We start from the raw sequence: 27,023 nt of genomic DNA on the forward strand, positions 1-27,023 counted from the left end.
GAACTCGGATGACTATGTTATAATGTGTATATATAACCCTCCCCCTGCTAATATGTCAGTTATCAAAAAAGCGGTAGCCTTTGCCCTAAATTATCCAGATGCGTATGTTATGTGCATGGGAGATTTTAATTTGATAATGGACGAGTGTTTGGATAGACTTCGGCTAGATGATGGGACCGCGGGTGTAGGCCCTTCACCGTCTCGATTGTCAATATTTATGGAAGGTACTGGTTGGATAGATTTATGGAGAACACATCACCCTGATGTAAAAGAGTTTACCAGTCACTCATCCGTTAGGCTACGTTCACACTTGCGTTGTGCGGCGCAGCGTCGGCGACGCAACGCACAACGCATGCAAAACGCAGCTTTTTGTGACGCATGCGTCCAATTTTGGCCTGATTTTCGGCGCAAAAAAAATGCAACATGCAGCGTCCTGTGCGCCCTGACGCTTGAGCCAAAAATGACGCATGCGTCACAAAACGCAAGACAACGCATGTCCATGCGCCCCCATGTTAAATATAGGGGCGCGCGCCGCTATGCGTCGCCGAACCTGCGCCCGACGCAACGCAAATGTGAACGTAGCCTTAGACGCACTTTATCCCGATTAGACTACATATTTGTCTCCAGGTAACTTGGCGGTACAGGTGGGGGAGGTGAGACATGGGAGCAGGGGCATTTCAGATCATAGTCCGGTAATTCTTAAACTTAATCTTGGTCAGAAAAAGAATATTATGACTTGGAAAATAAATCCATTTTGGCTTAAATTAATAGGTTCAGAAGACAGGACTATTGACCAACTGGACTGTTTCATTACATCCCACCAAATGCCGCAAAATATGAATATTTTTTGGGATGCTCTTAAAGCATACCTGAGAGGATGTTTATCTTCTACCATCTCGTATATTAAGCGCTTGACCTCAAGGGAAGATGATGACATGGAGAAGCGACTGAGGGACTCGGAGGCGTCCTATATAGCTAACCAGACAAGTGAAAACAGAGCGGAGTGGTTACACTCGTACAGACTACATAGTCAATTTACTGACACTAAATCTAAACGCAAACTATTCTTTACTAAACAGGCATACTTTGAACTGGGAAACCAGTCCAGTAAACTCTTAGCATTTATGGTGCGTCAGCACAATACATCCAATACTATACTTAAAATCCGGAAAACGGACAACTCAATAGTAACCTCGACAGATGATATACTCCAATGCTTTTATGATTTCTATAAAGAGTTATATAGCTCCAAAGGGGATTCTGATACTTTGGAATGCCTAAACTATTTATCTGACATAGAATTCCCTGCACTGACTGCTACACAGCAAGCCTTTTTGGACGCAGACTTTACTCTTGATGAGATAAATAGGGCCATAACAGATATGGCTTCTGGTAAAGCGCCTGGCCCGGATGGTTTCCCTATAGAGATATATAGAAAATATCGAGATATTCTAGTACCAATCCTTTTGAAAGTCTTTCAGGGGATTTGGGAGGGTGGTTCCTTGCCAGATTCCTATTATGAAGCAAATATTATAGTTTGAAAAAAAGAAGGGAAGGACCCCCTAGAATGTGGATCTTATCGTCCGATTTCATTAGTTAATGTGGATTATAAGATTTTCACTAAAATTCTAGCTACCAGGTTAAATACAGTAATACTGGATATAATACACCCAGACCAGACGGGTTTTATGCCGGGTAAGAGTACTTCTATTAATATCAGGAGGGTTCAATCAATAGCTCAATATAGTACGTTGGTACCTGGGAATAAATGGGCCATGGCCTTGCTGGACGCGGCTAAGGCATTTGATTCTCTTGAGTGGCCTTTCCTATCTGCATGTTTACAACGATATCGATTTGGTCCTAAATTCCAAAACTGGATTGCCGCATTATATCTGAAACCGAAAGCCCGGATAATTATTAATAACTCTATTTCTGAATCATTCTCCTTAAAAAGAGGGACTCGTCAGGGATGTCCTCTCTCTCCGGCCTAAGGCCGGAGACACACTGGTGCGAGATACGGCCGAGTCTCGCTGGTTAAAAGCAAGCTGTGGCACCTGCACTCCGGAGCGGAGCGTGCGGCTCCATGTATTGCTATGCAGCTGCACGCTCCGCTCCGGAGTGCAGGTGCCACAGCTTGCTTTTAACCAGCGAGACTCGGCCGTATCTCGCACCAGTGTGTCTCCGGCCTTATTTGCCCTTGCGATAGAGGCACTAGCAATTTGTGTGAGGTTCACGTCACCTATTAGGGGCATCACGATAGAAGATCGCACGGATACTATTGGTCTATATGCAGACGACATGGTGGTGTTTCTGGATGAGGTGGAGGAGACTCTACCACATGTGATTACCATTATAGAGAGATTTGGCAGACATTCGGGACTATATATTAACTGGTGTAAATCAGCCTTGATGCCTCTCTCTCATGATTCAGTGGCACACCTTGATGTGTTATCCCCATTACCGGTTGTCTCTAGCTTTAAATACCTAGGAATAATCATATCAAAATACAGCAGACTTGATCTACAGTTTAATGTTCTCCCGTTATTAGATTTTGTTAAACATAAATTCGCTATATGGAGTAAATTGCCTTTATCTGTCTCAGGTCGTATAAACTTGATAAAAATGATACTTCTCCTGAAGCTCAACTACTCCCTCCAACATAGTGCAGTACCGGTTCCTAAAACCATTTTTTCAAACTTAAATTCATTAGCTACGTCCTTTATCTGGGGGAAGGCTAGAGCCAAACTTAAATTGTCTACTTTACACAGGTCTAGGCAAATGGGAGGGGCGGCGTTGCCAGATTTTTTTTTTATATTATTTAGCTGAACAGCTTAGAGCTTTGGGAAAATGGATGCCTGGGGGATGTCTGCCGAATTCGAAGAGCCATCTAGCCCATGCTGCCAAGATTGACTGCCCATTGGGTTTCTTGGAAATAAACAAACCTTCTGTTCCTAGATTATTACCAATACTTCGGTTAGCGAGGCTAATTTGGCGGCAGGTGAAAAAGGTAATTCACTTTGATGGTATTGTAGCTGAAATGCCCTTATGGGATAATGAATACTTCCCGAGACTATTGAATCACCCGTCTGCTCAATTCTGGATATCACATGGTGTTTCGTCGCTTAATGATCTTTATGACCGGGGTACCCTGATGTCCTTTGAACAACTGCAACTTAGGTATGATATACCAAGGCCTCAATTCTTTCGCTATCTCCAACTTAGGGTACCGTCACACAGTGCAATTTTGATCGCTACGACGGCACGATCCGTGACGTCGCAGTGATCGTATGATTATCGCTCCAGCGTCGTAGACTGCGGTCACACGTTGCAATCACGGCGCTGGAGCGATGCCGAAGTCCCCGGGTAACCAGGGTAAACATCGGGTTACTAAGCGCAGGGCCGCGCTTAGTAACCCGATGTTTACCCTGGTTACCAGCGTAAAAGTAAAAAAAAAAAAACCGTACATGCTCACCATCTGATGTCCGTCCGGTCCCTTGCCGTCCGCTTCCTGCTCTGACAGATCCGGCCGTACAGTGAGAGCAGAGTGCAGCGGTGACGTCACCGCTGTGATCTGCTCTCACTTTCCGGCCGGCAGACAGTCAGAGCGGGAAGCGGACGGCAAGGGACCGGACAAACATCAGATGGTGAGCAAGTACGGTTTTTTTTTTTTTACTTTTACGCTGGTAACCACGGTAAACATCGGGTTACTAAGCGCGGCCCTGCGCTGGTTATTACATCAATCATATTTAACCCCGCTACGACTATTTAAAATTGGGTGGTCCCGGTCTTCGGAATGCCTCAGATGTCATATGGGGGAGGCAGATTTCATACACATGATAAAGGAATGTGTTGTTGTTGATTCTTGACAAAAAAATTTACATTTGGTATCTTTATGTTTGAAGCATGATATGTAGGAAAAGGTTGAAAAGTTCCAGGGGGCCGAATACTTTCACAAGGCACTGTATGTCCTAGCTGTGATTTCAGTTTATGGCAGAATAACTATTTTATCTGCCACAAAGAAACTACAATCTGATCACATGGCCACAAAGGTAGTGACAAAGGCTCCTAGAGCACAGTACAAACAGCAGAGGATGAGATCTAAGCCATTTTCCAACACTCACAGTGTCAAGCAGGGCCCAGGCAACGCGGCTGCACCTCCTGCCATGTAAAGTGTCTCAGTACCCGAGCTATGGAGCTGCACCTCCTGCCATGTAAAGTGTCAGTGCCTGAGCTATGGGGGCTGCACCTCCTGCTATGTAAAGTGTCTCAGTGCCTGGGCTATAGGGCTGCACCTCCTGCTATGTAAAGTGTCTCAGTGCCCGGGTTATGGGTCTGCACCTCCTGCTATGTAAAGTGTCTCAATACCCGGGCTATAGGGCTGGCACCTCCTGCCATGTAAAGTGTCCCAATGCCCGGGCTCTGGGGCTGCACCTCCTGCTATGTAAAGTGTCTCAGTGCACGGGCTATAGGGCTGCACCTCCTGCTATGTAAGGCTACTTTCACACTAGCATCGTTTGGAATACGTCGCAATGCGTCATTTAGGAGAAAAAAAGCATCCTGCAAAGTTGTCTGCAGGATGTGTTTTTTCCCCATAAACTTACATTAGCGACGCATTGCGGCGTATGGCCACACGTCGTATCCGTCGTGCGACGGATGCGTCGTGTATTGGCGGACCGTCGGCACAAAAAAAGTTACATGTAACTTTTTTTGTGCGTCGTGTCCGCCATTTCCGACTGCGCATGCACGACCGGAACTCCGCCCCCTCCTCCCCGGACATTACAATGGGGCAGCGAATTTGTTGAAAAACTGCATCCGCTGCCCCTGTTGTGCTTTAATTTCACAGCATGCGTTGGTACATCGGCCCGACACACTGGATCGGGCCCGTACCGACGCTAGTGTGAAAGTAGCCTAAAGTGTCTCAGTGCCTAGGCTATGCGGCTGCATCTCCTGCTTTGTAAAGTCTGTCAATGCCTTAGCTATGGGGGCTGCACCTCTTGCTATGTAAAGGGTCTCAGTGCCTGAGCTATGGGGGCTGCACCTCCTGCTATGTAAAGTGTCTCAGTGATCGGGCTATGCGGCTGCACCTCCTGCTTTGTAAAGTGTCCCAGTGCCCGGACTAAGGAGTTGCACCTCCTGCCATGTAAAGTACTCAGGCTATAGGGCTGCACCTCCTGCTATGTAAAGTGTCTCAGTGCCCGGGCTATAGGGCTGCACCTCCTGCCATGAAAAGTGTCTCAGTGTCTGAGCAATGGGGGCTGCACCTCCTGATATGTCCCACTGCCCGGGCTATGGGGCTGCACCTCCTGCTATGTAATGCAAAAATAATGGAAGCAATGGAGAATATCCTCGTAAAGCAAATAGATGAAGCTGCGACTCAAGGAGAAGTCATTATTATGGGGGACTTCAACTACCCTGAAATAGATTGGGGAACAGAAACCGGCAGTTCCAGTAAAGGTAATCGGTTTTTGACAACTATTAGAGACAATTACCTTTCACAACTGGTTAAGGGCCCAACAAGAAGGGGGGCACTGCTAGACCTAATATTAACCAACAGGCCAGACCGCATATCAAATATAAGGGTTGGGGGTCACTTGGGGAATAGTGATCACAAAATAATAAGTTTTCATGTCTCCTTTAATAAGATGTGTAGTAGAGGGGTGACAAGGACACTAAACTTCAGGAGGGCAAATTTCCAACGGATGAGAGAGGATCTTGGTGCAATTAACTGGGACGATATCCTGAGACATAAAAGTACACAAAGATAATGGGAGACGTTTATTAGCATCCTGGATAGGACCTGTGCACAGTATATACCGTAAGGGAATAAACATACTAGAAATAGGAGGAAACCAATATGGCTAAATAGAGCTGTAAGGGGCGCAATAAGTGACAAAAAGAAAGCATTTAGAGAATTAAAGGAAGTAGGTAGTGAGAAGGCATTAAATACAAAAAATTAAATAAATTCTGTAAAAAGCAAATCAAGGCAGCAAAGATTGAGACAGAGAGACTCATTGCCAGAGAGAGCAAAAATAATCCCAAAATATTCTTTAACTACATAAATAGTAAGAAACTAAAAAATGATAGTGTTGGCCCCCTTAAAAATAGTCTGGCTGAAATGGTGGATGAGGATGAGGAAAAAGCCAATATGCTAAATGACTTTTTTTCATCAGTATTTACAAAAGAAAATCCCATGGCAGCCAATATGACTAGTGATAAAAATTCCCAATTAAATGTTACCTGCTTAACCCAGCAGGAAGTATGGCGGCGTCTAAAAATCACAAAAATTGACAAATCTCCGGGCCCGGATGGGATACACCCCCGAGTACTGCAGGAATTAAGTACAGTCATTGATATACCATTATTTTTCATCTTTAAAGACTCCATAATAACAGGGTCTGTACTACAGGACTGGCGTATAGCAAATGTGGTGCCAATATTCAAAAAGGGGACAAAAACTGAACTCGGAAATTATAGGCCAGTAAGCTTAACCTCTACTGTGGGTAAAATCCTGGAGGGCTTTCTAAGGGATGCTATACTGGAGTATCTGAAGAGGAATAACCTCAGGACCCAGTATCAGCACGGGTTTACTAGGGACCGTTCATGTCAGACTAATTTGATCAGCTTCTATGAAGAGGTAAGTTCCGGACTGGACCAAGGGAGCCCAGTGGATGTAGTGTATATGGACTTTTCAAAAGCTTTTGATACAGTGCCACACAAAAGGTTGTTACATAAAATGAGAATAATGGGGATAGAGGAAAATATGTGTAAGTGGATTGAGAGCTGGCTCAGGGATAGGAAACAAAGGGTGGTTATTAATGGAGCACACTCGGACTGGGTCGCGGTTAGCAGTGGGGCACCCACAGGGGTCAGTATTGGGCCCTCTTCTTTAACATATTTATTAATGGGGGCATCCTCTACGTCTGGAGGAAAAAAGGTTTAAGCATAATAACAGATGCGGGTTCTTTACTGTAAGAGCAGTGAGACTATGGAACTCTCTGCCGTATGATGTTGTAATGAGTGAGTCATTACTTAAATTTAAGAGGGGACTGGATACCTTTTTGGAAAAGTATAATGTTACAAGGTATATATATTAGATTCCTTGATAGGGCGTTGATCCAGGGAACTAGTCTGATTGCCGTATGTGGGTCGGGAAGGAATTTTTTTCCCCATGGTGGAGCTTACTCTTACCACATGGGTTTTTTTTGCCTTCCCCTGGATCAACATGTTAGGGCATGTTAGGCTATGGGTTGAACTAGATGGACTTAAAGTCTTCCTTCAACCTTAATAACTATGTAACTATGTCCCGGTGCCTGAGCTATAGGGCCGCACTTCCTGCCATGTAAAGTGTCTCAGTGCCCGGGCTATACGACTGCACCTCCTGCCATGTAAAGTGTCTCAGTGCACGGGCTATGGGGCTGCACCTCCTGCTATGTAACGTGTCTCAGTGCCTGAGCTATGGGGGCTGCACCTCCTGCCATGTAAAGTGTCTCAGTGCCTGAGCTATGGGGCTGCACCTCCTGCCATGTAGTGTCTCATCACCCGATGTAACAGGCCAGTTTAACCCCCCACCCAGAATATACCCGGGGTTAAAGTGGCCTAGGCCAGATTATACCCCGAGTATATTCTGGCCTAGCCCAAACTATACCCCGGGGTATAAATTGGACTAGTCCAGATTATACCCCTCCAGGTCAGAATATACCCCAGCTGCTGTAGATCATGCAGCGCACAGGGCCCCAGGCAGCGCACAGGGCCCCAGGCAGCGCATAGGGCCCCAGGCAGCCCACAGGGGCCCCAGGCAGCCCACAGGGGCCCCAGGCAGCGCACGGAGCCCCAAACAGCGCACGGTGCCCCAGGCAGCACACAGGGGGCCCCAGGCAGCACACAGGGGGCCCCAGGCAGCACACAGGGGGCCCCAGGCAGCACACAGGGGCCCCGGGCAGCACACATGGCCCCAGGCAGCACAGGGGGCCCCAGGCAGCACACAGGCCCCAGGCAGCACACAGGCCCCAGGCAGCACACAGGCCCCAGGCAGAGCACGGGGGCCCAGGCAGAGCACGGGGGCCCAGGCAGCACATGGACTCCAGGGAGCGCACAGGGGCCCCAGGCAGCACATGGACTCCAGGGAGCGCACAGGGGCCCCAGGCAGCACACAGGGGCCCCAGGCAGCACACAGGGGCCCCAAACAGCACACAGAGCCCCAAACAGCACACAGAGCCCCAGGCAGTGCACAGGGGCCCCAGACAGGGCACAGGGCCCCAGACAGCGCACAGGCGCCCCAGGCAGCGCACAGAGCCCCAGGCAGAGCATAGGGCCCCAGGCAGAGCATAGGGCCCCAGGCAGCCCACAGGGGCTTCAGGCAGCACACAGGGGCCCCAGGCAGCACACAGGGGCCCCAGGCAGCACACAGGGGCCCCAGGCAGCACACAGGGGCCCCAGGCAGCACACAGGGGCCCCAAACAGCACACAGAGCCCCAAACAGCACACAGAGCCCCAGGCAGTGCACAGGGGCCCCAGACAGCGCACAGGGGCCCCAGACAGCGCACAGGGCCCCAGACAGCGCACAGGCGCCCCAGGCAGCGCACAGAGCCCCAGGCAGAGCATAGGGCCCCAGGCAGAGCATAGGGGCTTCAGGCAGCACACAGGGGCCCCAGGCAGCACACAGGGGCCCCAGGCAGCACACAGGGGCCCCAGGCAGCACACAGGGGCCCCAGGCAGCACACAGGGGCCCCAGGCAGCACACAGGGGCCCCAGGCAGCACACAGGGGCCCCAAACAGCGCACGGTGCCCCAGGCAGCCCACAGGGCCCCAGGCAGCCCACAGGGGGCCCCAGGCAGCCCACAGGGGCCCCGGGCAGCCCACAGGGGCCCCGGGCAGCGCACATGGCCCCAGGCAGCACAGGGGGCCCCAGGCAGCACACGGGCCCCAGGCAGAGCACGGGGGCCCAGGCAGCACACAGGGGCCCCGGGCAGCACACATGGCCCCAGGCAGCACAGGGGGCCCCAGGCAGCACACAGGCCCCAGGCAGCACACAGGCCCCAGGCAGCACACAGGCCCCAGGCAGAGCACGGGGGCCCAGGCAGAGCACGGGGGCCCAGGCAGCACATGGACTCCAGGGAGCGCACAGGGGCCCCAGGCAGCACATGGACTCCAGGGAGCGCACAGGGGCCCCAGGCAGCACACAGGGGCCCCAGGCAGCACACAGGGGCCCCAAACAGCACACAGAGCCCCAAACAGCACACAGAGCCCCAGGCAGTGCACAGGGGCCCCAGACAGCGCACAGGGCCCCAGACAGCGCACAGGCGCCCCAGGCAGCGCACAGAGCCCCAGGCAGAGCATAGGGCCCCAGGCAGAGCATAGGGCCCCAGGCAGCCCACAGGGGCTTCAGGCAGCACACAGGGGCCCCAGGCAGCACACAGGGGCCCCAGGCAGCACACAGGGGCCCCAGGCAGCACACAGGGGCCCCAGGCAGCAAACAGGGGCCCCAAACAGCACACAGAGCCCCAAACAGCACACAGAGCCCCAGGCAGTGCACAGGGGCCCCAGACAGCGCACAGGGCCCCAGACAGCGCACAGAGCCCCAGGCAGAGCATAGGGCCCCAGGCAGAGCACAGCGGGCCAGACAGCGCACAGGGGCCCCAGGCAGCGCACAGGGCCCCAGGCAGCACACGGGGCAGAGACAGCGAATGGGGCCCCAGGCAGCACACAGGGCACCAGGCAGCACACAGGGCCCCAGGCAGCACACAGGGCCCCAGGCAGCACACAGGGCCCCAGGCAGCACACAGGGGGCAGAGTGTTATGGTTTCCAATGGCAAGGAAACATCAGAAGCATAGAATAAACGGACAAGCTCTCGGGTGACGGTGAGAGCAGATGAAAAGACACACGTAGTATGAAAGCAGATTTAGCACAGAGAGGCCCGCTAACTAAATAGCAGAAAGATACAACAGAGGACTTCGCGGTCAGCTGCAAAACCCTTCAAAACACCATCCTGAAATTACCTTAACTCATGTGACAACTCATGCCACTGGAGTAGTAATTTCAGCCCAACAAGAGCTTCCAGCTGCAGAGATTCACATAAGTGCAAACTGGACAAAACATACAAAAATAGACTTAAGGACTAAAGTGTCCAACTTAGCTGAGCAGAAAACTGGGAGCAGGAATATGCAACAGAATCACTCTGGATACATTGATGGCCAGCATTAGAATGACTGAGGAGCAAGGTTAAATAGGATACTCCCACATCCTGATAGGAACAGGTGAACTGAGAAGGCAAAGCTTGCAGGACACCAGTACCACAAGAGACCACCGGGGGAGCCCACGAACCGAATCACAACAGTACCCCCCCCTTAAGGAGGGGGCACCGAACCCTCACAAGAACCACCAGGGCGATCTGGATGAGCCCTATGAAAGGCACGGACCAAATCAGAAGCATGAACATCAGAAGCTGTAACCCAAGAATTATCCTCTTGACCGTAGCCCTTCCATTTCACCAGATATTGAAGTCTCCGTCTGGAAACACGGGAGTTCAAGATTTTCTCCACCACGTACTCCAATTCACCCTCAACCAGCACAGGAGCAGGAGGCTCAACAGAAGGCACAAGTGGTACCTCATACCTCCGCAATAATGACCGATGGAAGACATTATGGATAGCAAAGTATGCTGGGAGGTCCAAACGAAAAGACACAGGGTTAAGAATTTCCAAAATCTTATAAGGACCGATGAACCGAGGCTTAAACTTAGGAGAAGAGACCCTCATAGGGACAAAACGGGAGGACAACCACACCAAGTCCCCAACACGAAGACGAGGACCAACACGACGATGGCGATTAGCAAAACGTTGAGTCTTCTCCTGGGACAACTCCAAATTGTCCACCACCTGCCCCCAAATACGATGCAACCTATCCACCATGGTATCCACTCCAGGACAATCCGAAGACTCCACCTGACCAGATGAAAAACGAGGATGGAACCCTGAATTGCAAAAGAAAGGGGAGACCAAAGTGGCAGAACTGGCCCGATTATTAAGGGCAAACTCAGCCAATGGCAAAAAGGAGACCCAGTCATCCTGATCAGCAGACACGAAACACCTCAAATAAGTCTCCAAGGTCTGATTAGTACGTTCCGTCTGGCCATTTGTCTGGGGATGAAATGCAGACGAAAAAGACAAATCAATGCCCATCCTGGCACAAAACGCCCGCCAAAATCTGGACACAAACTGGGATCCCCTGTCGGAAACGATATTCTCCGGAATACCATGCAGCCGAACCACATTCTGAAAAAACAGGGGCACCAACTCAGATGAGGAAGGCAGCTTGGGCAAGGGCACCAAATGAACCATCTTAGAAAAGCGGTCACACACCACCCAAATGACGGACATCTTCTGAGAAACAGGGAGATCAGAAATAAAATCCATAGAGATGTGTGTCCAAGGCCTCTTAGGAACAGGCAAGGGCAACAACAACCCACTAGCCCGAGAACAACAAGGCTTGGCCCGAGCACAAACATCGCAAGACTGCACAAAAGTACGCACGTCCCGAGACAGGGAAGGCCACCAGAAGGACCTAGCCACCAAATCTCTGGTACCAAAAATTCCCGGATGACCTGCCAACGCAGAAGAATGAACCTCCGAGATGACTCTATTGGTCCACTCATCCGGCACAAACAATCTACCAGGCGGACAACGATCAGGCCGATCCGCCTGAAACTCTTGTAAAGCACGTCGCAGGTCTGGGAAGACAGCAGACAATATCACCCCATCCTTAAGTATACCCGTAGGTTTAGAATCACCAGGGGAATCAGGTTCAAAACTCCTAGAAAGGGCATCCGCCTTCACATTCTTAGTACCTGGCAGATACGAAACCACAAAATTAAACCGGGAGAAAAACAACGACCAGCGCGCCTGTCTAGGATTCAGACGTCTGGCCGACTCAAGATAAATCAAATTTTTGTGATCAGTCAAGACCACCACCTGATGTTTAGCACCCTCAAGCCAATGACGCCACTCCTCGAATGCCCACTTCATCGCCAAAAGCTCCCGATTACCGACGTCATAATTTCGCTCGGCGGGCGAAAATTTTCGAGAAAAGAACGCACAAGGTCTCATCACTGAACAATCTGAACTTTTCTGCGACAAAACCGCCCCCGCTCCGATCTCGGAAGCATCAACTTCCACCTGAAAAGGAAGAGAAACATCAGGCTGGCACAACACCGGAGCAGAAGAAAAACGGCGCTTAAGCTCCCGAAAGGCCTCCACAGCAGCAGGAGACCAATCTGCAACATCAGCACCCTTTTTAGTCAAATCAGTCAAAGGCCTGACAACGCTAGAAAAACCAGTTATGAATCGACGATAAAAGTTAGCAAAGCCCAAAAATTTCTGAAGGCCCTTAAGAGAAGTCGGTTGCGTCCAGTCACAAATAGCCCGAACCTTCACAGGATCCATCTCAATAGAAGAGGGGGAAAAAATGTACCCCAAAAAAGAAATCTTCTGAACCCCAAAAACACACTTTGAACCTTTAACAAACAGAGAATTGGTCCGCAAAACCTGAAAAACCCTCCTAACTTGTTGAACATGAGATTCCCAGTCATCCGAAAAAATCAAGATATCGTCCAAATACACAATCATAAATTTATCCAGATATTCACGGAAAATATTGTGCATAAAAGACTGAAAGACCGAAGGGGCATTTGACAGACCAAAAGGCATCACCAAATACTCAAAATGGCCCTCGGGCGTATTAAATGCGGTTTTCCACTCATCCCCCTGCTTAATTCGCACCAAATTATACGCACCGCGAAGATCAATCTTAGAGAACCACTTCGCCCCCTCAATGCGAGCAAATAAATCTGTCAGCAATGGCAAAGGATACTGATACTTGACTGTGATCTTATTCAAGAGTCTATAATCAATACAAGGTCTCAAAGAACCATCGCTTTTAGCTACGAAAAAGAACCCCGCTCCAAGAGGAGACGAAGAAGGACGAATATGTCCCTTTTCCAAGGACTCCCTAATATACTCTCGCATGGCAGCATGTTCAGGTACAGACAGATTGAATAGACGACCCTTAGGAAATTTACTGCCAGGGATCAAATCTATGGCGCAATTGCAATCTCTGTGAGGAGGAAGAGAATTAAGAGTAGATTCCTCAAAAACCTCACGATAATCAGACAAAAACTCAGGAATGTCAGAGGGAATAGATGAAGCAATGGAGACCAAAGATGTGTCCCCCTGATTTCCCTGACATCCCCAGCTTAGTACAGACATTGTTTTCCAGTCAAGGACTGGGTTATGAGTTTGCAACCATGGCAATCCCAGCACCAACACATCATGTAGATTATACAGTACAAGGAAGCGAATCACCTCTTGATGGTCTGGAGTCATACGCATAGTCACTTGTGTCCAGTATTGTGGTTTATTACTAGCCAATGGTGTAGAATCAATACCCTTTAAAGGTATAGGAACTTCCAGAGGCTCTAGATCAAACCCACAGCGCCTGGCAAAGGACCAATCCATTAAGGTACCGTCACACTAAACGATATCGCTAGCGATCCGTGACGTTGCAGCGTCCTCGCTAGCGATATCGTTTAGTTTGACACGCAGCAGCGATCAGGATCCTGCTGTGATATCGCTGGTCGCTGAATAAAGTCCAGAACTTTATTTGGTCGTCCGATCGCTGTGTATCGTTGTGTTTGACACCAAATGCAACGATACCAGCGATGTTTTACACTGGTAACCAGGGTAAACATCGGGTTACTAAGCGCAGGGCCGCGCTTAGTAACCCGATGTTTACCCTGGTTACCAGCGTAAAAGTAAAAAAAACAAACAGTACATACTTACATGCGTCCCCCAGCGTCTGCTTCCTGACACTGAGCGCCGGCCCTAAAGTGAAAGTGAAAGCACCAGCGGTGACGTCACCGCTGTGCTTGTTAGGGCCGGAGCTCAGTCAGTGTCAGGAAGCAGAGGCTGGGGGACGCATGTAAGTATGTACTGTTTGTTTTTTTTACTTTTACGCTGGTAACCAGGGTAAACATCGGGTTACTAAGCGCGGCCCTGCGCTTAGCAACCCGATGTTTACCCTGGTTACCCGGGGACCTCGGCATCGTTGGTCGCTGGAGAGCGGTCTGTATGACAGCTCTCCAGCGATCAAACAGCGACGCTGCAGCGATCGGCATCGTTGTCGCTATCGCTGCAGCGTCGCTTAATGTGACGGTACCTTAAGACTCAAAGCGGCGCCAGAATCCACATACGCATCCGCAACAATAGAAGATAACGAACAAATTAGAGTTACAGACAAAATAAACTTGGACTGCAAAGTGCCAATAGCAGAGGATTTATCAACTTTCTTTGTTCGTTTAGAGCATGCTGATATAACATGAGTAGAATTTCCACAATAGAAGCACAAATGATTTTTGCGCCTATAAATCTGTCGTTCGCTTCTGGACAGAAAGCTATCACATTGCATACTCTGTGGTGCCTCTTCAGAAGACACCGCCAACTGGTGCACAGGTTTGCGTTCCCGTAAACGCCGATCAATCTGAATTGCCATTGTCATGGACTCATTCAGACCAGTAGGCGCAGGAAACCCCACCATGACGTCTTTTACAGCATCAGAGAGACCTTCTCTGAAAATTGCCGCCAGAGCGCACTCATTCCACTGAGTAAGCACAGACCATTTTCGAAATTTTTGGCAATATATTTCGGCTTCATCTTGCCCCTGAGAGAGGGCTATTAGGGCTTTCTCAGCCTGAATCTCCAAATTTGGTTCCTCATAAAGCAACCCCAAAGCCAGAAAAAACGCATCCACATTGAGCAACGCAGGATCCCCTGGTGCCAATGAAAATGCCCAATTTTGGGGGTCACCCCGCAGTAAAGATAATTTTTACTTGCTGGGCAGGATCTCCAGCAGAATGAGATCTCAGCGAAAGAAACAATTTACAATTGTATTTAAAATTTAGAAAACAAGATCGATCTCCAGAAAAAAACTCCGGTATAGGAATTTTAGGTTCAGACCGAGGAGCATGTAACAAAAAATCTTGTATATTCTGAACTTTAGAGGCAAGATTATTCAAATTGGTAGCCAGACTCTGGGGATCCATATTTCAACAGATAAAGTCTGAGCCATTCAGGGGTTAAGAGGAGAGGAAAACAGGAGACTGCAATTAGAGCTGGAGGGCAACTTCAGAGGAAGGAAAAAAAAAAAAAAAAAAAAAAGGTTTCACACAGCTCCTTTTCTCTCCTGCTTCAGCCTATAGATTAAACATTTGGGCTGGCCATACTGTTATGGTTTCCAATGGCAAGGAAACATCAGAAGCATAGAATAAACGGACAAGCTCTCGGGTGACGGTGAGAGCAGATGAAAAGACACACGTAGTATGAAAGCAGATTTAGCACAGAGAGGCCCGCTAACTAAATAGCAGAAAGATACAACAGAGGACTTCGCGGTCAGCTGCAAAACCCTTCAAAACACCATCCTGAAATTACCTTAACTCATGTGACAACTCATGCCACTGGAGTAGTAATTTCAGCCCAACAAGAGCTTCCAGCTGCAGAGATTCACATAAGTGCAAACTGGACAAAACATACAAAAATAGACTTAAGGACTAAAGTGTCCAACTTAGCTGAGCAGAAAACTGGGAGCAGGAACATGCAACAGAATCACTCTGGATACATTGATGGCCAGCATTAGAATGACTGAGGAGCAAGGTTAAATAGGATACTCCCACATCCTGATAGGAACAGGTGAACTGAGAAGGCAAAGCTTGCAGGACACCAGTACCACAAGAGACCACCGGGGGAGCCCATGAACCGAATCACAACAGCAGAGACAGTGCACAAGGGAGGGGGAAGTGACAGTGTGCAATGGGGGGGAAGAGACAGCCCGCAGGGCCCCCGTGCGCTGACTCTGCCTCCTGTGCGCTGTCTGGGATCCCATGTGCGCTGTTTGGGATCCCTGTGTGATGTCTGTGGCCCCGTTCTTGAGTATATTAAAGATTAAAGCATATTAAAGATCAGATTTTTCACGTTTATGAGCACCATTCAGTGATATACTCAAGAATTACATAATTTTTCAACATTTTATTGTTTAAAACTCTAAACACAGACTTTTTTTTACTTCAACCTGAAAACCTTGACTGTTCATAAAAAAACTGTTCAGGATATAATAAAAGTTATAACATTCTGAAACTTCAACTTATAAAGGTACTTTTACATGGGGCGATTATTGGTTCCAGAGAGGCTTTCGGCTGATAATCGTACACATGGCTGGTGACAGGTCACTACAATATAAACGTTCAAAGGTAATCACTGATAACATTAAAACGATCAATTATTGTTTTCAAGATAAAGTGCATGTTCTGTTGTTGACTGCAGATTGAAGCTTTCGGGATAGGTCAACCAATCCATGGTGTCACCAACTTTGGTGTGGATGACGATGTCCCAACTCAACAGATTTGCTGTGGCCATGATTTCAGCATCAGTTGCCCAGACTCCATCATGAGAGACGCCAGAGGTGTTCACATATTCATTCACATCTTGATTACAGTAGCCCTGTAGATTTTTGGACAAGTCAGTTTTCATATGGTGGATGACTTTAGCTCTCAGAAGGGAGTAGTTGTCCTCTGTTCCTGTCAGGAAATAGCTGATGGCCCGAAAATAGCAGTTCCCATCACCTTTGGTTTTATATGTATGCCGTGGTTGTCCAAGATCTCTTGTGCCTCCAAAGTACACAACCCTATTAAACGTAAGGTCAAGAGTGGTGGTAAGATACTTCCTTCCTGAACTTGGTAGTGGGTTGAAAGTCTTGGTTTGCTGGTGTTTCTGTGGGGCAGAGTCACTGGGACAGTCATCAGGGGACTGGGATGGTAGAGAAGTCTCTTCATCCTGGTAAATCTTAAGGTTGCTGGCATGGTAGGTGTTGCTTAGTATCTTGCCAGTCTTATTGTTCATAAGTTTTACTCGTCCCTTGGTTAAGGATTCCACAACTAAGTAGGGTCCAACCCAGTGTGCTGCCATCTTTGAACCCATGCGATGAATACGACATTGATTCTTGATATAAACAATGGTGCCAGCAGTGATTTCTTTGTTGCTCTTGTGTCGGCGATCAAAGGCACACTTTTGGTGTTCCTGAGCAGAATGGATGTTGGTACTTACAGTTGAGAGGATCCTGTTATGAATAGTTGTGAGTGTATTTAGCACATCAGGGTTGGCATCATCTGAAAGAGACATGACATCCACAGTGTAATTTGCTGATGGATTGAGGTCACTAGGAAGCTTAGCCTTTCGTCCATACATGACCTCAAATGGAGTGCACTTGGTTGAGGCATGCACAGATGTGTGATAGGCAAAAAAAACACCAGGGATGAACTGGTCCCAGTTGGTTCCTTGGTCATTGACAAGCTTGCAAAGAGATTCTTTGAGTGTTCAATTGTCACGCTTCCGCTGGCCATTTGTTTGTGGGTGGTAGGCAGATGAAATGCGTGATCTGTTTTAAAATGATCCATCAGGTTGTCGATGATCGAGTTTACAAACTCTCTTCCCTGGTCGCTAATCAGAGTGTCCATACAGCCTAAGCGGCAAATAATGGTGTACAAAAATGTTGCTACTGACATGGCACTCTTGTCTGGAACAGCTGTTGCTTCAGTCCCCTTCGAGAAATGATCAGTGACAGCAACTATATATTTGTTGCCGTTTGATGTTTCCTGAAGAGGACCGATCATATCAATCCCAACTAAGCTCCATACTTTTCCAGGCACTGGTATACTGTTGAGTGGTTGAGCTTCTTTGCTGATTTTGGGACATGTGACAAAACACTTTTGACAGGCTTTGACATGTTGGTAAACATCATTCTTCATTCCCTTCCAGTAATAACGGTCAGAAATTTTGGCAAATGTTTTATCTCTGCCAAAATGGCCACCAGAAGTTGGGTTGTCGTGACAGGCCTTCAGGATATTTGGCAGTCGGCTTTTAGTGAGAACCTCCTTTTTTCCATAGTAAATTATCCCTTTCTCTGCTCGATATGGCTTAGATGTTTGTCTAAACTGGGACTTGGCATTTGAACGTTTCTCTGGAGGTAGATCGTAGATCCACTGGGAGTACTTTTGCTCTGTTGCAGTGTAGAATCTCAAAAGCTGATCATATAGTTGGTCTTCCATCGTTGTCAAAATTGGAAAACTTTTTTTTGTTGGAGATGTTCCAAGTTCACTTTATATACCTTATCAGGATAGAATAGGAACTCACACTGGAGAACTTAAGGTGCATATCAGAGAGAGCAGGGAGAAACATACATAAGTTACAACACATAACATTAACTATGCACTGATGGAACTGCACCATCTACTGTCAGTTCAATGTAATGCCTCCAACACATGCTATAAGTCTAGTCCACCCGTTCCCTTGCACTAGATTTGCTGCTGATTTTCAACAGGGAAAAAATCAGCAATCAGCATCAAAATCTGCATCCCAACGATGTGGATTTTTGTGTGCAGAAGCACAGCAGATTTCTCCATGTCACGAGGAAGAGGGAAATCTGCTGCAGACTGCATGAAAATCTGACAAAAGCCGCATGAAATGGTATATGGTTTGTGTATGTGCTTCTATATATACTGTAGCACTACAGCAGCAAAAACACACTAATATTCTGCCCTAGAGGAGTATAGACCATGGGTATATTATACCTGCCTGGGGCCCCTGTGGGCTGCCTGGGGCCCCGTGCACTGCTTGGGGCCATGTGGGATGCCTGGGGCCCCTGTGGGCTGCCTGGGGCCCCCTGTGGGCTGCCTGGGGTCCTGTTCACTGCCTGGGGCCCCGTGCACTGCCTGGGGCCCCTGTGTGCTGCTTGGGACCCTGTACTCTGCCTGGGGCCCTGCGCGCTGCCTGGGGCGCCTGTGTGCTGCCTGGGGCCCTGTGCACTGCCTGATCTACAGCAGCTGGGGTATATTCTGACCTGGAGGGGTATAATCTGGACTAGTCCAATTTACACCCCGGAGTATAGTTTGGGCTAGGCCAGAATATACCCGGGGTATAATCTGGCCTAGGCCACTTTAACCCCGGGTATATTCTGGGCGGGGGGCAGGGCCGTATTTAGAGTTTCTGCTGCCCTAGGCACTTTTAGTGCTGCCTCCCCCTTTGGTGAGTATGACACTATCGGCAGTGACTTTGGCAAGAATCGCTGCTGTGAAAGTTGCCTTTTGCAGCAGATCCGTCAGTTTTTCTGCATGTGCCGCGTAACGGATCACTTACAGCAACACTGCGTTCGGCCTCATTCATTCCCTATGGGATTTGCTGCACTTTGCCATGATCTGGCAAATGCAGTACCATACCTCCCAACTTTTGAAGGGAAGGAGGCATAAAGCTTGCGGCGCACGTAGTGCGCCGCGGCAAATTTTAGGCCATGCCTCTGACCACACCCATTTCACAACTAGTCACACCCATATTCACGTCCCAACCACAGCCATTTAGCACTGCTGATCACACTGTTTTATATACAATAATTATAACCGAAAAAATATGGCCACAGTGCTCCATACTGTATAATGGCCACACATGATGCTCCATACTGTATAACGGCCACACATGATGCTCCATACTGTATAACGGCCACACATGATGCTCAATACTGTATAATGGCCATTGGCCACACATGATGCTCCATACTGTATAACGGCCACACATGATGCTCAATACTGTATAACGGCCACACATGATGCTCCACACTGTATAATGGCCACACATGATGCTCCATACTGTATAATGGCCACACATGATGCTCCATCCTGTATAATGGCCACACATGATGCTCCATCCTGTATAACGGCCACACATGATGCTCAATACTGTATTATGGCCACACACAGTTCTCCATACTGTATAATGACCCCCCCTCCTGTATGCATGGCTCATATTCGCCTCCCTGTATGCATGGCTCATATTCACCCCCCTTCTGTATGCATGGCTCATATTAACCCCCCTTCTGTATGCATGGCTCATATTAACCCCCCTTCTGTATGCATGGCTCATATTAACCCCCCTTCTGTATGCATGGCTCATATTAACCCCCCTTCTGTATGCATGGCTCATATTAACCCCCCTTCTGTATGCATGGCTCATATTAACCCCCCTTCTGTATGCATGGCTCATATTAACCCCCCTACTGTATGCATGGCTCATATTAACCCCCCTTCTGTATGCATGGCTCATATTAACCCCCCCTTCTGTATGCATGGCTCATATCCCCCCCCCCCCTTGTATGCATGGCTCATATTCACCCCCCTACTGTATGCATGGCTCATATTAACCCCTCTTCTGTATGCATGGCTCATATTAACCCCTCTTCTGTATGCATGGCTCATATTAACCCCCCTTCTGTATGCATGGCTCATATTAACCCCCCACCCCCCCCCCCCGTATGCATGGCTCATATTAACACCCCCCCCCCCCGTATGCATGGCTCATATTCCACCCCCCATCTTGAATGGCACGGCTTACCGTCCTCCTTCTTCCCCCCTCCCCTGTCCCCCCATCCCTCAGTCATACTCACCTGTTCCTCACCGACCGGCCGCGACGTCCCTCTGGCTGTCCCGACTTCCGGCGCGCTGCACCTTCTTCCTGCGTGAGCGGTCAGGTGATACCGCTCTGCTAATTGAGGTCATGAATATGCGCATATTCATGACCTTAATTAGCAGAGCGGTATCACCTGACCGCTCATTCAGGATGAGCTCCAGACGCCGAGACCAGGCATCGCTGGAGCAGGTGAGTATCGTCTTCAAGGGGGGAGGCGGGGAGGCGGGTCGGGAGGTGACCCAGCTTTAAAAAAAAAAAAAAAAAAAAAAAAAAAAAAAACACCAAACCTTGCTCAGGTGCCGCCCCCTGCAGTGTCCCCGCCCTAGGCACATGCCCTCACGTGCCTAGTGGCAAATACGGCCCTGGCGGGGGGGTTAATCTGGCCTGTTACACCGGGCTATGGGGCTGCAGCTCCTGCCATGTAAGGTGCCCCAGTGCCCGGGCTATACGGCTGCACCTCCTGCCATGTAAAATACTCAGGCTATAGGGCTGCACCGCCTACCATGTAAAGTGTCTCAGTACCCAGGCTATGGGCTGCACCTCCTGCCATGTAAAGTGTCTCAGTGCCCAGGCTATACGGCTGCACCTCCTGCTATATAACGTGTCTCAGTACCCAGACTATGGGGCGGCACCTCCTGCTATGTATAGTGTCCCAGTGCCCGGGCTATGGAGCTGCACCTCCTGCTATGTAAAATGTCTCATTCTCCGGGCTATGGGGCTGCACCTCCTGCCATGTAAAGTACTCAGGCTACAAGGCTGCACCTCCTGCTATGTGAAGTGTCTGAGTGCCTGGGCTCTGGGGCTGCACTTCCTGCTATGTCCTAGTGCCCAGGATATGGATCTGCACCTTCTGCTATGTAACGTGTCTCAGTACCCAGGCTATGGGGCTGCACCAACTGCTATGTAACGTGTCTCAGTACCCGGGCTATGGGGCTGCACCAACTGCTATGTAAGGAAAAACTCAGAACAAAATGATACTAGGGTCCATAATAAATCGAAAATGACAAAACTTTATTGATTAAAATACAAATAACTTAGGTGAAAAAAGGGGGGAATGTGTCACAGATCTAACATACATAATAATGCAACACAAAAGTATGGACACGCAAGGGAATAGAAAGCTTGGAAGTGAGGAATCAATTTTTCCCTCACTGAGAGCACACAATGTTCAACCATTCATATATCCAATAACAATGGGGATTTTTTACTATCTCACCTCTCCTGCGCCCTATAAGAATACCATAGTTCATCCCTATGGAATCATCTAATTAACCATAAAAGTAGTAAGAACAAGTAATCATTTACCCGTAGTCAAAAGGCAGTAAAGGGCACAGTCCACACCACTATCCCTGCACATCCCCCCCTGCAGACTCGCAGGGATAGTGGTGTGGACTGTGCCCTTTACTGCCTTTTGACTACGGGTAAATGATTACTTGTTCTTACTACTTTTATGGTTAATTAGATGATTCCATAGGGATGAACTATGGTATTCTTATAGGGCGCAGGAGAGGTGAGATAGTAAAAAATACCCATTGTTATTGGATATATGAATGGCTGAACATTGTGTGCTCTCAGTGAGGTAAAAATTGATTCCTCACTTCCATGCGTGTCCATACTTTTGCGGTGCATTATTATGTATGTTTGATCTGTGACACATTCCCCCCTTTTTTAGTTATTTGTATTTTAATCAATAAAGTTTTATCATTTTCGATTTAATATGGACCCTAGTATCATTTTGTTCTGAGTTTTTCCTTACATAGCAGTTGGTGCAGCCCCATAGCCCGGGTACTGAGACACGTTACATAGCAGTTGTATTGTATCATTTTGTTCAGAGTTTTTCCCTATGTAATTATAATGATAGATTGTAATTAGTCCTAGTCTAGTCTAGTACACACATGGCACTGACAATTGATCAAGATCTACTGTTTTGACATGTGGGTTTGTCACATAAAGTTTTTCAACTGCTATGTAACGTGTCTCAGTACCCCAGCTATGGAGCTGCACCTCCTGCCATGTAACGTGTCTCAGTACCCCAGCTATGGAGCTGCACCTCCTGTCATGTAACGTGTCTCAGTACCCCAGCTATGGAGCTGCACCTCCTGTCATGTAACGTGTCTCAGTACCCCAGCTATGGAGCTGCACCTCCTGTCGTGTAACGTGTCTCTGTACCCCAGCTATGGAGCTGCACCTCCTGCCGTGTAACGTGTCTCAGTACCCCAGCTATGGAGCAGCACCTCCTGTCATGTAACGTGTCTGAGTACCCCAGCTATGGAGCTGCACCTCCTGCCGTGTAACGTGTCTCAGTACCCCAGCTATGGAGCTGCACCTCCTGCCGTGTAACGTGTCTCAGTACCCCAGCTATGGAGCTGCACATCCTGTCGTGTAACGTGTCTCAGTACCCCAGCTATGGAGCTGCACCTCCTGCCGTGTAACGTGTCTCAGTACCCCAGCTATGGAGCTGCACCTCCTGCCGTGTAACGTGTCTCAGTACCCCAGTTATGGAGCTGCACCTCCTGTCGTGTAACGTGTCTCAGTACCCCAGCTATGGAGCTGCACCTCCTGCCGTGTAACATGTCTCAGTACCCCAGCTATGGAGCTGCACCTCCTGTCATGTAACGTGTCTCAGTACCCCAGCTATGGAGCTGCACCTCCTGCCGTGTAACGTGTCTCAGTACCCCAGCTATGGAGCTGCACCTCCTGCCGTGTAACGTGTCTCAGTACCCCAGCTATGGAGCTGCACCTCCTGCCGTGTAAGGCTAGTTTCACATTTGCGGTTAAGTCCGCAGCGTATTATCCGCAACCACAAACGCATGCAAAAACGCTTGCAAACGTATGATAACACAGCGTTTTTATCCGCATCAGCTTACACATGATGTTAAAAAAAAACGCAGCGTTTGCATGCGTTTTTACATATGTTTGCGCTTTTTATGCGCATGCGTTTGATATTTCCAGGAGGGTGTGTCTTTAATGGGCATGTCTAAATCAGTTCCTGGACATGCGCAGTCCGAAGAACGCAAGCGTATCAAACGCATGCGTACGCAAAGACATGTGTACGCATGCGTTCCCATAGACTGTAATGCGTTTTTGCGCCGCATTCCTAGCGCTAACAATCGCATACATTTCTAGGCAGCAAATTGACACCTCTAAAATTACTACATATAGCGTTTACCGCGCCAAGCCGCAGACGAAGAAACGACGCATGCGTCGTCAAACGCGGCAAAACACAACCAATCGCAGACACATGCGTCCCTAATGTTAAAGATAGGAAAACACAACGCATGCGGAAAATTGCGGCACAAACGCAGCGGACACAACCGCAAATGTGAAATCGGCCTAAGGCTGCCGTCACACTAGCAGTATTTGGTCAGTATTTTACATCAGTATTTGTAAGCCAAAACCAGGAGTGGAACAATCAGAGGAAAAGTATAACAGAAACATATGCACCAATTCTGCATTTATCACCCACTCCTGGTTTTGGCTTAGGGTACTTTCACACTGATGTCGGCCCGTCGCAGTGCGTCGTACCGACGCATACTGTGAAATAAAAGCACAACGGGGGCAGCGGATGCAGTTTTTCAACGCATCCGCTGCCCCATTGTGCTGTCCGGGGAGGAGGGGGCGGAGTTCCGGCCGCGCATGCGCAGTCGGAAATGGCGGCCACGACGCACAAATTTTTTTTACATATAACGGTTTTTTGTGCCGACGGTCCGCCAAAACACGACGCATCCGTCGCACGATGTATGCGACGTGTGGCCATACGTCGCAATGCATCGCTAATGTTAGGCTACTTTCACACTAGCGTCGTACGACGCATGACGAATTGCGTCGTTGCGATGTACCGACGCTAGCAGTGAAAGCGCCGCACAACGGGGGCAGCAGATGCTGTTTTTCAACGCATCCGTTGCCCCATTGTGCTGTCCGGGGAGGAGGGGGCGGAGTTCCGGCGTTGAAAAACAGCATCCGCTGCCCCATTGTGAGGTGTGGGGAGGCAGGGGCGGAGACGGGCACGACGCACCAAAAAACGTTATGTGCAACGTTTTTTGGTGGTGACGGTCCGACGCAACCGTCGTGACGTGTGGCAATGCGTCGCTAATGCAAGTCTATGTAGAAAAAACACATCCTGTAAGCACCTTTGCAGGATGCGTTTTTTTCTACAAAACGACGCATAGCGACGTGCAGTGTACGACGCTAGTGTGAAAGTAGCCTAAGGCACCGACGCTAGCACTGAATGCGCCACACAACGGGGGCAGCGGATGCTGTTTTTCAACGCATCCGCTGCCCCATTGTCAGTTGCGGGGAGAAGGGGGCGGAGTTCCGGCCACGCATGCGCGGTCGGAAATGGCGGACACGACGCACCAAAAAAACGTTACAAGCAACGTTTTTGGTGGCGACGGTCAGACGCAACACGACGCAACCGTCGCACGACGGTTGCGACGTGTGGCAATGCGTCGCACTGCGTCACTAATGCAAGTCAATGGAGAAAAAAAAGCATCCAGCAAGCACTTTTGCAGGATGCGTTTTTTCCACAAAACGACGCATAGCGACGTGCAGTGCACGACGCTAATGTGAAAGTAGCCTTAGTCTATGGGGAAAAAACGCATCCTGCAGACAACTTTGCAGGATGCTTTTTCTCCAAAACGACGCATTGCGAAGTGCGTCGTACGACGCTAGTGTGAAAGTAGCCTTAGGCTACTCTCACACTAGCGTCGTGCGCTGCACGTCGCTATGCGACGTTGTGGCGCACCGACGCTAGCTGTGGAAGCGCCGCACAACGGGGGCAGCGGATGCTGTTTTTCAACGCATCCGCTGCCCCATTGTGAGGTGCGGGGAGGAGGGGGCGGAGTTCCGGCCGCGCATGCGCGGTCGGAAAAGACGGGAACGACGCACCAAAAAACGTTACAAGCAACGTTTTTTGGTGGCGACAGTCCGACGCAACACGACGCAACCGTCGCACGACGGTTGCGACGTGTCGCACTGCGTCGTTAATAAAAGTCTATGGAGAAAAAACGCATCCTGCAAGGACTTTTGCAGGATGCGTTTTTTCTCCAAAATAACGCATAGCGACGTGCAAATACTGATGTAAAAAACTGACCAACTACTGCTAGTGTGACGGTAGCCTAAAGTGTCTCAGTACCCGGGCTATGGGGCTGCACCAACTGCTATGAAACATGTCTCAGTACCCGAGCTATGGAGCTGCACCAACTGCTATGTAACGTGTCTCAGTACCTGAGCTATGGAGCTGCACCAACTGTTATGTAACGCGTCTCAGTACCCGGGATATGGGGATGCGCCTCCTGCTATGTTCCAGTGCCCGGGCTATACAACAGCATTGCCTGCTATGTCCCAGGGCCCAGGCTATGGGGCTGCACTTTTCGCTTCCCTCGCACAGAACTTTTGTCATTAGCGCCGCTGAGTAGACAAGCACAAGCTCAGAGAAGCGATCTATTGCTCTGCGCTCCTGGGCCACGCACTACCTGATCCTGCTACACAGACATATGACAAGGACATAACGGGGTGAAACCTTACCGCTGGGTCCCGCTATATGCGCTCAGTCCTCCGTTCAGCTCTGCTACGTCCACTCCTCGCTGTGTCCGCCCCGCGCCTTCGCCCCTCTGGACTAGGGGAGGGAGTTCTGTGCTCTGATGGAGGCGGTGGGGGGAGTCCCGCTGCTCTGATGGAGGCGGTGGGGGGAGTCCTGCTGCTCTGATGGAGGCGGTGGGGGGAGTCCCGCTGCTCTGATGGAGGCGGGGGGGGGGGGAGTCCTGCTGCTCTGATGGAGGCGGGGGGGGGGGGGGGGGAGTCCTGCTGCTCTGATGGGGGGGGGAGTCCTGCTGCTCTGATGGGGGGGGGGGGGGAGTCCTGCTGCTCTGATGGAGGCGGGGGGGGGGGAGTCCTGCTGCTCTGATGGAGGCGGTGGGGGAGTCCTGCTGCTCTGATGGAGGTGGTGGGGGGAGTCCTGAGCTCTGATGGAGGCGGTGGGGGAGTCCTCCTGCTCTGATGGAGGCGGTGAGGGGTGTCCTGCTGCTCTGATGGGGGGGAGGTCCTGCTGCTCTGATGGAGGCGGTGAGGGGTGTCCTGCTGCTCTGATGGGGGGGAGGTCCTGCTGCTCTGATGGAGGCGGTGGGGGAGTCCTGCTGCTCTGATGGAGGCGGTGGGGGGAGTCCTGCTGCTCTGATGGGGGGGGGAGGTCCTGCTGCTCTGATGGAGGCGGCGGAGGAGGAGGCGGGGGGGGGGGGGTTGGGGTCCTGCTACTGCTCTGATGGAGGCGGTGGGGGAGTCCTGCTGCTCTGATGGAGGCGGTGGGGGAGTCCTCCTGCTCTGATGGAGGCAGTGAGGGGAGTCCTGCTGCTCTGATGGGGGGGATGTCCTGCTGCTCTGATGGAGGTGGTGGGGGAGTCCTGCTGCTCTGATGGAGGCGGTGGGGGGAGTCCTGCTGCTCTGATGGGGGGGAGGTCCTGCTGCTCTGATGG

The 27,023-nt window shown here is 49.8% G+C and overlaps 1 protein-coding gene across 2 annotated transcripts in view; it reads right to left on the reverse strand.

The window, feature by feature from the left end:
- ALDH9A1 (aldehyde dehydrogenase 9 family member A1) overlaps positions 1 to 26,235 on the reverse strand; it is a 317,452-nt gene extending 291,217 nt beyond the window's left edge. Inside the window, exon 1 of one of the 2 annotated variants that reach the window (XM_077276920.1) lies at positions 26,080 to 26,235. The gene's annotated coding sequence lies outside the window, so the exon portion shown is untranslated. The remainder of the gene's footprint in view (positions 1 to 26,079) is intronic. The other variant, XM_077276919.1, reaches the window with a different exon arrangement.
- Positions 26,236 to 27,023: the final 788 nt, after the last annotated feature.

The sequence above is a fragment of the Ranitomeya variabilis genome, chromosome 8, assembly GCF_051348905.1.
Source record: "Ranitomeya variabilis isolate aRanVar5 chromosome 8, aRanVar5.hap1, whole genome shotgun sequence".
NCBI classification, from domain to species: Eukaryota; Metazoa; Chordata; class Amphibia; order Anura; family Dendrobatidae; genus Ranitomeya; species Ranitomeya variabilis.